Below are 10,095 nucleotides of genomic sequence, written 5' to 3' on the forward strand. Positions count from 1 at the left end.
TGTTTTATTTAGTAAACATAATTCAATGAATTTTAGTCGTGACAAACAAGAAACAAAAGTATAATAAATCGAATTATTTAGTTAGGTATAAACAAAAGACATTAACGAGTAGGTGTCTATGTAAATGAATTATTGGTGCCGATTCCAGTACAAACCATCTAATTTTATTTTAAGTTATACCTGTCATCTTCTTAGCCGCCGAAAAGGAGAGGGACGGGTAATTGACATGCATAAAATTTACGGAACACATGTAAATTTTAGGCAGTTTTTTAAAAAACCGTTCCAAAATTTTATATTGTCCAATAATTAAGTTGACAGCACACGTCAAACGGATTGCATCTGAGCGAGATTCGTATTTTATTCGCCGGGGTTATTCTTTTATTTGAAAATTAACAGTTATCAATCATCCGTCCCTTTTCTTTTCGGCGCATAAGAAAATGACGGGTATAACTTAAAATAAAATTAGGAGGTGGTTGCTTAAAAATATTATAAGTAATCTTTATACTTTTTTTATAACGTGACTTATTGTAGATTTGCCGCAGATGGCATTAACTACTTGGCCGGAAAAATGGGGAGCGCTGAAGACTCTCACCCGGTACAACGTTTGAGACAACAGGCCTGAGGGTGCCCAGTTGGGCGCGAACCTCGGCTCAGGGCGTCGTCTGATAGGAAAAATATGTGAAAGAATTAATCGACCCTAGTGGGTCGATAGCGATAAGCGCTGAATGAGGGAAATCGTCGATCACGCCGGCGGGGTCGGTATCGGGGTCCTGAAGTGTTTGGTGTTGCGAGCTGAGTGGCTGCCTCTATGGCTAGAGTAATCGGGTCGTCGGGATCGTATATTACTTCCTTCGGACGCCGATACTTTTTAGTACCGTCCCTAAAGATATAGGTATTAATTTCATAGCAAATGTTAATTAATACTAAACCCTCATACTAAAACGAATAGTTATTTTTTTAAAATATAGCCGGCAATCAAACTTCATCTTTCAGACAGCAAATTTCGTTAGCGTTTACTATTAGTGACTCAATTATTATTTAAATAATCGAAAAGTCATATCTATCTTATTACCTACGCTATAAGTTTAAATTATTCATCCACAATTACAATACAATTTCGCATTAAAATATTTAAATGGTTACGTCATGATCATTTTGTATTCTAAACACAAGATATAGAAACATTGAGATACGGTAAATACTAAACTTTGACTTTGACAGTTTAAAATTACTCGTAGGTATTTGTGTTCGAAATTCAAAAATACTAAATTCAAATACCTAACTAAGTATCTGTAAATGGTCATGTCACGTTTCTATATTGACATGTTTCTATATTGTGTCAGTGTTTACTGACACATGGTAAGTAACTAAGCTTAAGTACTTAACTGTGTATTTACTCTGTCTGAGATCACAGTTTCAAACTCAAAAATACTAAATTCAAATATAAATGGTCATGTCATGACATTTTTAATATTCTGTGCACAAGGTAGAAACACTGAGACACGGTATATACTAAGTTTCCATATAAGTAATATATCTATTTAGAATTAGAGATCACAATTTAAAATTACTCGTAGGAATTTCGTGTTCAAAATTCTAAATTCAAATATTCAAAAATGGTTAAATGTAACATTTTGTATTCTGAACATAAGATAATAATTATAGAAAAACTGTGACACGGTAAATACATGTATTTATTCTGACCGAGAACATAATTTATTAATTTGTGTTCAAAATTCAAAAATATAAAATTTATATCCAAATGTTTGACGTTCTAATACACGTGTCTAGTCGAAGGTCAATTTTAAAATGATTTTACTTTTAAATTCATAAATATTGGCATGATTTGGTATTAAGTAAGTATCTAAAAGTTTTCTTTTATATATTCTTATTATATTTATATATTATTATAATCTTATTATATATATTCTTACTCTTAGCCACCAAAGGCAGGGGCTCAACAGCAGGCATGGCTCATGTAACGGTAGGGATCGACTGCTTAGCGTAACCAAACTTGTCCCCCCGCCCTAGGACTTGGACTTGTCAACCCTGGAACCTACTGATCGACAAACTTGTTTCTTTTTATTTATGACACAATATCAAGCCACTCTGGACAGTCTCAGGTTTGCTTCTCAAACAGGGAGTAGGTACTGGTTCGATCCCTGACATTGGATTTGTACCAATGAGTTATCAACTCACTAACACAGTTGGCTCAATCATTATAGACGGCGATACGGCTCACAACCTATCATGTCGGTCTAATAGAAAGCTCGGTGAGGTTTGAGTACTTAGTTCATCTTACGATGGATGTACGTCTCCTCATGACCTTTCCGGAGAAATGCGTTTCGGAGGTATTTGACCTAACCTGTGTTGGGCTGGATTTCCATTCGCGGGTTAGGTCAGAAAGGGAGTTGCTTCTGTCAGGTAAGGTAAACGGACCCCGTGAAAACGGGAAAACGCTAGGCTAGGCTGTTATTGATATTTTATAATTAAAATTTTCTCATGAAAGAACAAGCCAGAGAAAATAAATTCCAAGTAAGTAAAGATATGTATAACACTCGTAATTACAAAGTATTAGGAACGCTTTTCCGTTACATGTGAAACTTCGCTTAAGCAATGTAGGTACTTACTTACAATGCAATGTTTTAATAGGCACAATACATTCTAAACTACATAAAACTACGAAAAACAAACCTACAGCTTATAAATAAAAAAAAATATCACTTACTTTTGTTCACAACCGCAAAATATCACTTTTAAACGAAAAAGTTTTTATTCTTCAAACGCGGTAAAATCGTATCGTAACAGCGAGGCGTCCGGACGGCGCACGCGCGCTGTAGACTATGCGCATACGCATACAGCAGCGGCAGTTGTCGAAAGTTGCAAAATTTGGTAGCTTGACACCGCGACTTGCGACCGGATGGACCTTCAGCGCTCTCCACTTGTCCAGCCAAGTAGTTAATGCTATCTTCGGTAAATTTACAATAAGTCATATCAAAGAAAGTTCTAGTATTTATGAAGCGTACACCACCACGCTGCAGAAAGGAAATATACTTACCTACTTTTCAAATTCAACTTATTTATAAAATAAATTGTTTGATGAAATTTATTCAATAGCGTTCGTGGCTCTCTTATATGGATAGGTTAATAAATTTATAATGAACTATAGGAACTATATTATAATAAATATAATTTGCGAGAACACATAAAATTAATATAATTATAAATTAACATTTCAAGACCTTACGTGTCTAATCGTCAAACAAAAATAATTAATAATTTACTCTCTCTCTTTCTTTTATTGTAACCGTATGAATTTCCATATGTAACTGCGAAATTAGCAGCTTAAAGTCTTTTCAGATAACGTGTAGCGTACGGCGGATTTTGACCTGCGAATTAATTATTATAATTAAAACACATAATAACGGGTTCTTACCGCGTTCGGGAGTCTCATAATTTACTTATAATTAATCATTTTATTTTAGTAAAGATTTTACAAAATATATTAAAAATAAATAAAATAAAAAAAATATTTATTTATAAAATATATTTATAAGATACAAAATATATGTATAATTTAAGACATATTTTTTGTAAATCCTAAACTAAACACAATAGTGGCGTAAAAGTATGTATTTTGTGTCAATCCTATTATTAACATAAACAACCTATATAATAATCTCATTGCTGGGCACAGGCAATCAATCAAACGGTGGGGGTATGGCGCATACACCCATTAAATTTTACAACAAGAACAACAAACAAATATACTTTTTCGCACACAACATACAAAACAAGTAATTAATTAGTCAGTATTTTAATAAAAAAAAAGATTTTATTTTTTATCTAAAAAAAATATTTCGATTTTATTTTTTATTAAAAAACATATTTTGATGTTATTTTTTATTAAATTTTTTTGAAGTGAAGGAATTGGCCTTTCATTGACAATAATGGAGAATGCTACACCGACAAGAGCGTAATTTTTAAATTAGTGATGATCGTTTAATTCCTTAAGTGACCGCTAGTGTCTCTTTAAAATAAACCGTGCGTTTTAAATATACATCTTCTGTTAGAGGGTTGAATACCCACGAGGTGTCTACTGAGTTCGGAAAAGGAATTTACGTTACCACTCAGTTATGTAAACCCACGATGGAGCCATAAATTAAAAATATCAGATGATCAGATAAGTCAGGTATCTGTTCAAGATAGTGTACTGTTGCGTTATTATCATTATCAATAAATTAATACTTATCGGTGTTGGGTGATTCTTAAATAGTTTCCAGAGAACCCAAAAAAAAAAAAATATATATTTTTATGAGTTTTTATGATGCAAATCAAAAGTTTATGTCAAAAGCATATTTTAGATGCATATGGACAAGCTTAATACCCTCAGGAATATTAAAAAACAAGGGTAGAAAAACACGGTTGTGACATTTGTGCCTCGGTCGTGACATCACTAAACATGGCTGTGACACAATATGACATGGATGTGACTGTTTTGCATTTTTCATTGTAACTGTTGCTGTTATTTTTTTGTCATCTTAGTTTTTTGTCTCAATTGATTGGAGCGATTAGGCAGTAAGCAAACACTGAATTCCGTTCCGTCCGTTCTTTCATTGTATATGCTTGAAAAAGTAGAATTTGGTGATACTTACTATTTTTATGCACTGTAATCTGCAATGTACCTAACCTGAATTGATGCAATAAACGTTTATTATTTATTTATTTAATTGGTTTAATCAAAAGTATTTATTTGGTAATCTTCTTTCTGATTATGAGATACTTAACTAAATCGCAATAATTGAGATCGCGTCATAAAAAAGTAAAATCCTATATTTAAAAACTGTAATGCTCTCTTATCTGCAAATGATGTGGAAACAAAAACCTTTATACTTTCGCCTACCAGTAGGGGGTTCTTGCAAAACAGAAACAACGTCTTCAGGACCTTTTTTTACTTATTGTACATTTGCCGCAGATGGCATTAACTACTTGGCCGGACAAATGGGGAGCGCTGAAGGCTCTCATCCGGTACAATGTTTTAGACAACAGGCCTGTGGGTGGCCAGGTGGGCGCGAACCTCGGCTCAGGGCGTCGTCTGAGAGGAAAAATATTTGAAAGAGTTAATCGACCCAAGTGGGTCGATAACAATAAGCGCTGTATTGAGGGAAGTCGTCCACCACGCCGGCGGGGTCAGTATCGGGGCCCTGAAGTGTTTGGTGTCGCGAGCTGATTGGTTGCCTCTATGGCTAGAGTAATCGGGTCGTCGGGATCGTATATTACGTCCTTCGGACGCCGATACTTTTCACTACCGTCCCTAAGCGGGATGTATTCGGAAGCCGCAACTACCAGGGGATTTGGGTGGTGTGAAGCAGAATCGAAAAAACGTTTTGAAGCTAAGTTGCCATTGGGCAATGGTTGGCAGACCTAGGTCAATGTGCAGATTTTCATTGCGAAGGAACCACGGAGCTCCCGTGGCTTTCCACATGAAACGATTTTGTATTACCTGTAGATAGTGGATTTGAGAGGGACTCGCGTGAGTGAAAACTACCCTGCATAGGTCATGATCGGACGGAATTTCACCTTATTCCTAAAGGACAATTTACTACGCTTGTTAAGGAGACAATGAAGACGGCCCATTACAAATGCGCGCGATTGCGTTTGATATGGGCCTTGAAAGTAAGACGTCTATCTAAGACTACGCCGAGATATTTGACTTACTCCTTCCAATCGGCTTGCCAAACATCTTGATGACTTTAAGTTGACGGCGTGACCGTGGCGTGTTATAATAGCTCTTTGAAAAGTACACCGCTACACTTTTCTCCGGGTTTACCTCGATTCTCCATTTGCGAAACCACTTGCCCAAGGCATTGGCCGCGCGTTGGAGAATTCCAGTCGTCATAACTCGACCACGGCACGAAGAATAGATGGCTGTATCATCCGCAAATGAAGCTAAAACCAAACTGCTCTGTTGGAATAAGACTATTGGATTCGGCGTAGTCCCGTAATCTAGCAAATATGAGCCGCTCATAAATCTGCCCCATGGTATTGAGGAGACTTATGGGGCGGTAACTCGAAGGTTCGTTTTTAGGTTTCCCAGGCTTTGGTATACCAATTACAATTGCTTCTTTGACTTCTTTGACGCAGTTGCTCATGGCAACGTTGAATATTGCCGTTAGTAAACAGATGAGGGGAGCACCGAAGTTTTTAAGGACACGATTCGTGATACCGTCTGAACCAGGGGCTTTTCGGGTTTGAAATTTTTTGATGATACCTAGTGCCTTTTCCTCAGTGACCTGTGGAAGAGGAGGATCGGTGCAGAAGCCCTACGCTGAACTTCAGAGTTCACCGTCAAGCGGTGCCTACGATCGATAGGGAGAGTGCTGGGCGAGCATTGGGCTTCGCGACTGTCGGCACGGCATTCGGCTTTTTCGTCATCGTCAAAAGCGGGGGGTTGGTTAGGCCTATTGAGAGGAGGAGTAGGAACAACCGTATCCTTTTGCAGAGACCTAGACAGCTGCCAGATGGCCTGGTGGCGCATGTCATTAATACGTTTTCTTACAGTATGCTGCAAGAGACGCAAATGACGACGGCATTCCTCGGTGCGATTGAAATCATATGCGCGGGTGGCTGCGTTTTTCTCATGGATGTCGGTAGGCAGTTTCCAGCGATGGTCTTCAACCTGTGCTGAACTTTCGTTCAAAACCGACCTCACGTGATCCGTGAGGGAGTTAATAGCTGTCGAGGCCTCCTCTAAGGAGGTTATTTCTACTGGGAACTTCAGGGCCAAGATCTGCAGAATCGTTGCTATTCCAGGTAAAGACCGTGTCTCCTGATATCACGCTATGATACTTCTTCTTAGTAAATTTAGTGTAGTAAGGGGGATCAGGGTTGTCGTTATTTATACTAACAATTTGACCAACAAATGTTTCTTCTTGAACTCAGTTAGTTTCCTTCCAATCCCGAAATCCACCTCCGTAACAATACCATACAACCGCCTAAAAACCCCTGCCTAGTGTGGCTATGAATCATTTCCTTCCAAATATCTTGGAAGAGGCCCTTGCCCTATACTAGGATCTATATGGACTAGTAAAGTAAGTACTCGTGTGTAAGCATATCAAACAATAATATAATTTATAAAAGCAACAAAACCCACAAAATTATTGAAATAAAAAGAATGTCACGATCGTGCATTATATGTCACAACCATGTGTTTAAAAAGTCCACGGCTGTGACATTTTTATCATTACATGGTCGTGACAATTTGAAACGTGTTCGATATAACCCAAAAGCTATCCACGATACTGCAAATCTTAAGTAATTATTTTAAACTACACTGTATGACGTGCATATTACTTTTCAAACAATAGTGTAACACTGATACTTAAGTTTAAAACTCTTACACGGCGTTGAAGAGTTAAGGTTGACCTTTTTTTAAAATGTAAAAGCAGATTGATTTTATACTGGTCTCAACGCTCTTAGCCATTTGTAATACTGACAAGATGATATTGTTGCCGTTCTAAAAAAACTTAGAAATGGTTGTCAATGTCATAGATTTATTTCTACCGAGTATTGCAATTTTAATGTGTCGCACACGGTCGTGACACAAAAACTGCTCACAAAATGTATGTTGTTCAAAATCATAAATAGTGTGCATTATTTATATATTTTGTTAAACAGTCTTATAGAACAAAGGTTCGTCTTGCATAGTTGTTGTAATATTTCGAAAAATAACATGCCACATCTTCAGAAAAAAACATTTTATCTGCAATTCTGGCAATCTCACACGACACGTTCCGTGACATTTATGACTTATAATTTTTTTTAATATAATATCTAATAATTTTATGGCAAAAATTATATCCGGACACGATACTAGAAGTAATTACCTAAGTAAAATAATTCAGGGGTCACCGATTTTCCTAAAAAACATATACAATTCTTACAACTCACACAAAAAAACGTAAGAATAAGAATCACCCTGTTAAAGAAAATTTATAGACGAGAATTAACAAAGGGTTCCTTAGATGGTTCGTAGAGAGTACATGTAGAGAGAATGAATGAAAGAAGACTTACGTAAAAAAAGGACTTAAATCTACTGAGGGACTTCTAAGCTACGTTCTCAAAAAAAAAAAAAAAATAGATGGCGTTGTACAGAGTTACCTTCGTTTAACCTTCTATTACATAAATAACAGACATGAGTCATCTATCATTTGTACCCAAATATAAAGATAATTATCTTTTATAGTTAGGTGGATTACCAACTCATCAACCCTGGTGTCAGGGATACTATTGAGCCGCCACAGGCCCCTGATATGACTCATGTTACGACTACTTACTTACATCAGTAAGTAGTAACCGGGACCAACGGCTTAACGTGCCTTCCGAAGCACGGATGATCTTACTTTTGGACAATAAGGTGATCAGCCTGTAATGTCCTAACCAAACTAGGGATCACAAAGTGATTTTTGTGATATGTCCCCACCGGGATTCGAACCCGGGGCCTCCGGATCGTGAGCCCAACGTTCAACTACTGGACCACGGAGGTCGTTAAGTAAATAGTAGTCATTATCTTATTTTCGAACACTCGGGTTATCAGACAAGTGATTATGAAGCGATTTTCGTGTTATATCTCAATTGGGAATCGAACCCGGGACCTCCAAATCGAAAGACCAACTCTACTACTATACCGCGGAGGCCGCTCGTAATGTAAACCGGGCTACGCAAGCGGAACTATGGTTGGTCTACTTTATAACTCTAGGTAAGTAGGTAATAAGGCAACACTGCGCGGGCGCAGTTGCACATTATATCGACAATATCTATACAGTGTTGCGGTATGCTCCCGATGTGGTTACTGAACAGAATACGTGTCAGCCCCAACAGTCTCCTGAAGACCATCGCAGAGAGGAATGACTTCCATATCATAAGGCACTTAATATATTATGTTACTAAGTCCCTCGTTGAATAAAAGTACTAACTTAGTTTCTAAGTGTAAACTAACATTATTTCGGATCTATTGCTCTCCGTAAATAAAGAAGTATTATATTCTTCTTCTATCGTGTGGGTTGTGAGGTGAATTGCCAACCTCATCAACCCTGGTGTCAGGGTTACTATTGAGCCGCCAAAGGCCCCTGACATGACTCATATAACGACTACGTACATACATCAGTAAGTAGTAACCGGGACCAACGGCGAACTTAACGTGACTTCCGAAGCACGGATAGTCTTACTTTCGGACAATCAGGTGATCAGCCTGTAATGTCCTAACCAAACTAGGGACCACAAAGTATTTTTTGTGATATGTCCCCACCGGGAATCGAATCCAGGACCTCTGGATCGTGAGCCCAACGCTCAACTACTGGACCACGGAGGCTGGAGTATTATATGTCGTTATCATATCTCGGGCCTATGAAGTCCCGGACTTTTGGAAGGCGTGCGTAGGGCCGAAGCCAACACATAGAGGCCCCTTAAGATAATTTAATCTAAATATTGTGTGACACCAACCGGCGATTATCCCTGTATGCACTATGGGAGTGCACCCAAAGACAATCCCCGGTTCGTGTAGGACTATTGCAGATTATGGGAACAAGGGGAACTGGCTATTGAGTTCAGAGTTAGTGGACCGGGATACTGGGGCTATGGCGCCTGCTCGACCAATGTTGGTAAACATGTATAAAATGAGCAGGCGGTGACTCGCCACTCACTGGATCCCTAGCCGACGCGACAGGACGGCAAGGCAGCAACATGGTTGTGAGCTTTTCAGGGTGTCGAGAGGTGTACACCGCTTTCTGCGAGGCGGTTTACCCGCCTTACCAACTCGCGACTTATGCATCTTTCACTTCCACCCTGCGAGCGTATAGCTCTAACGCCCCACTCTGGCCGGCCAATGAAGGAAAGCCAGAGGTGACAGTCCTGCGGCCCCCGCTGGGGTCCACTCCGGCCGGCCAGTGAAGGCAAGCCGGAGACGGAAGGCCTGACCAACTCTCGGGGGATCTCAGCTCCGTGGTGTCGTCACTCACCAACAGCTCGCCACAAGCTGGCCTGCGGAGACTGACTGCACTCTTGAATTCACTAGATTCACTGATGAATTCGCCAGGG

General features: G+C 38.8%; 1 protein-coding gene across 1 annotated transcript in view; it reads right to left on the reverse strand.

The window, feature by feature from the left end:
• LOC126369628 (fatty-acid amide hydrolase 2-B-like) overlaps positions 1-2,848 on the reverse strand; it is a 29,198-nt gene extending 26,350 nt beyond the window's left edge. Inside the window, exon 1 of the mRNA XM_050014140.1 lies at positions 2,729-2,848. The gene's annotated coding sequence lies outside the window, so the exon portion shown is untranslated. The remainder of the gene's footprint in view (positions 1-2,728) is intronic.
• Positions 2,849-10,095: the final 7,247 nt, after the last annotated feature.

The sequence above is a fragment of the Pectinophora gossypiella genome, chromosome 9 (assembly GCF_024362695.1).
Source record: "Pectinophora gossypiella chromosome 9, ilPecGoss1.1, whole genome shotgun sequence".
NCBI lineage: Eukaryota > Metazoa > Arthropoda > Insecta > Lepidoptera > Gelechiidae > Pectinophora > Pectinophora gossypiella.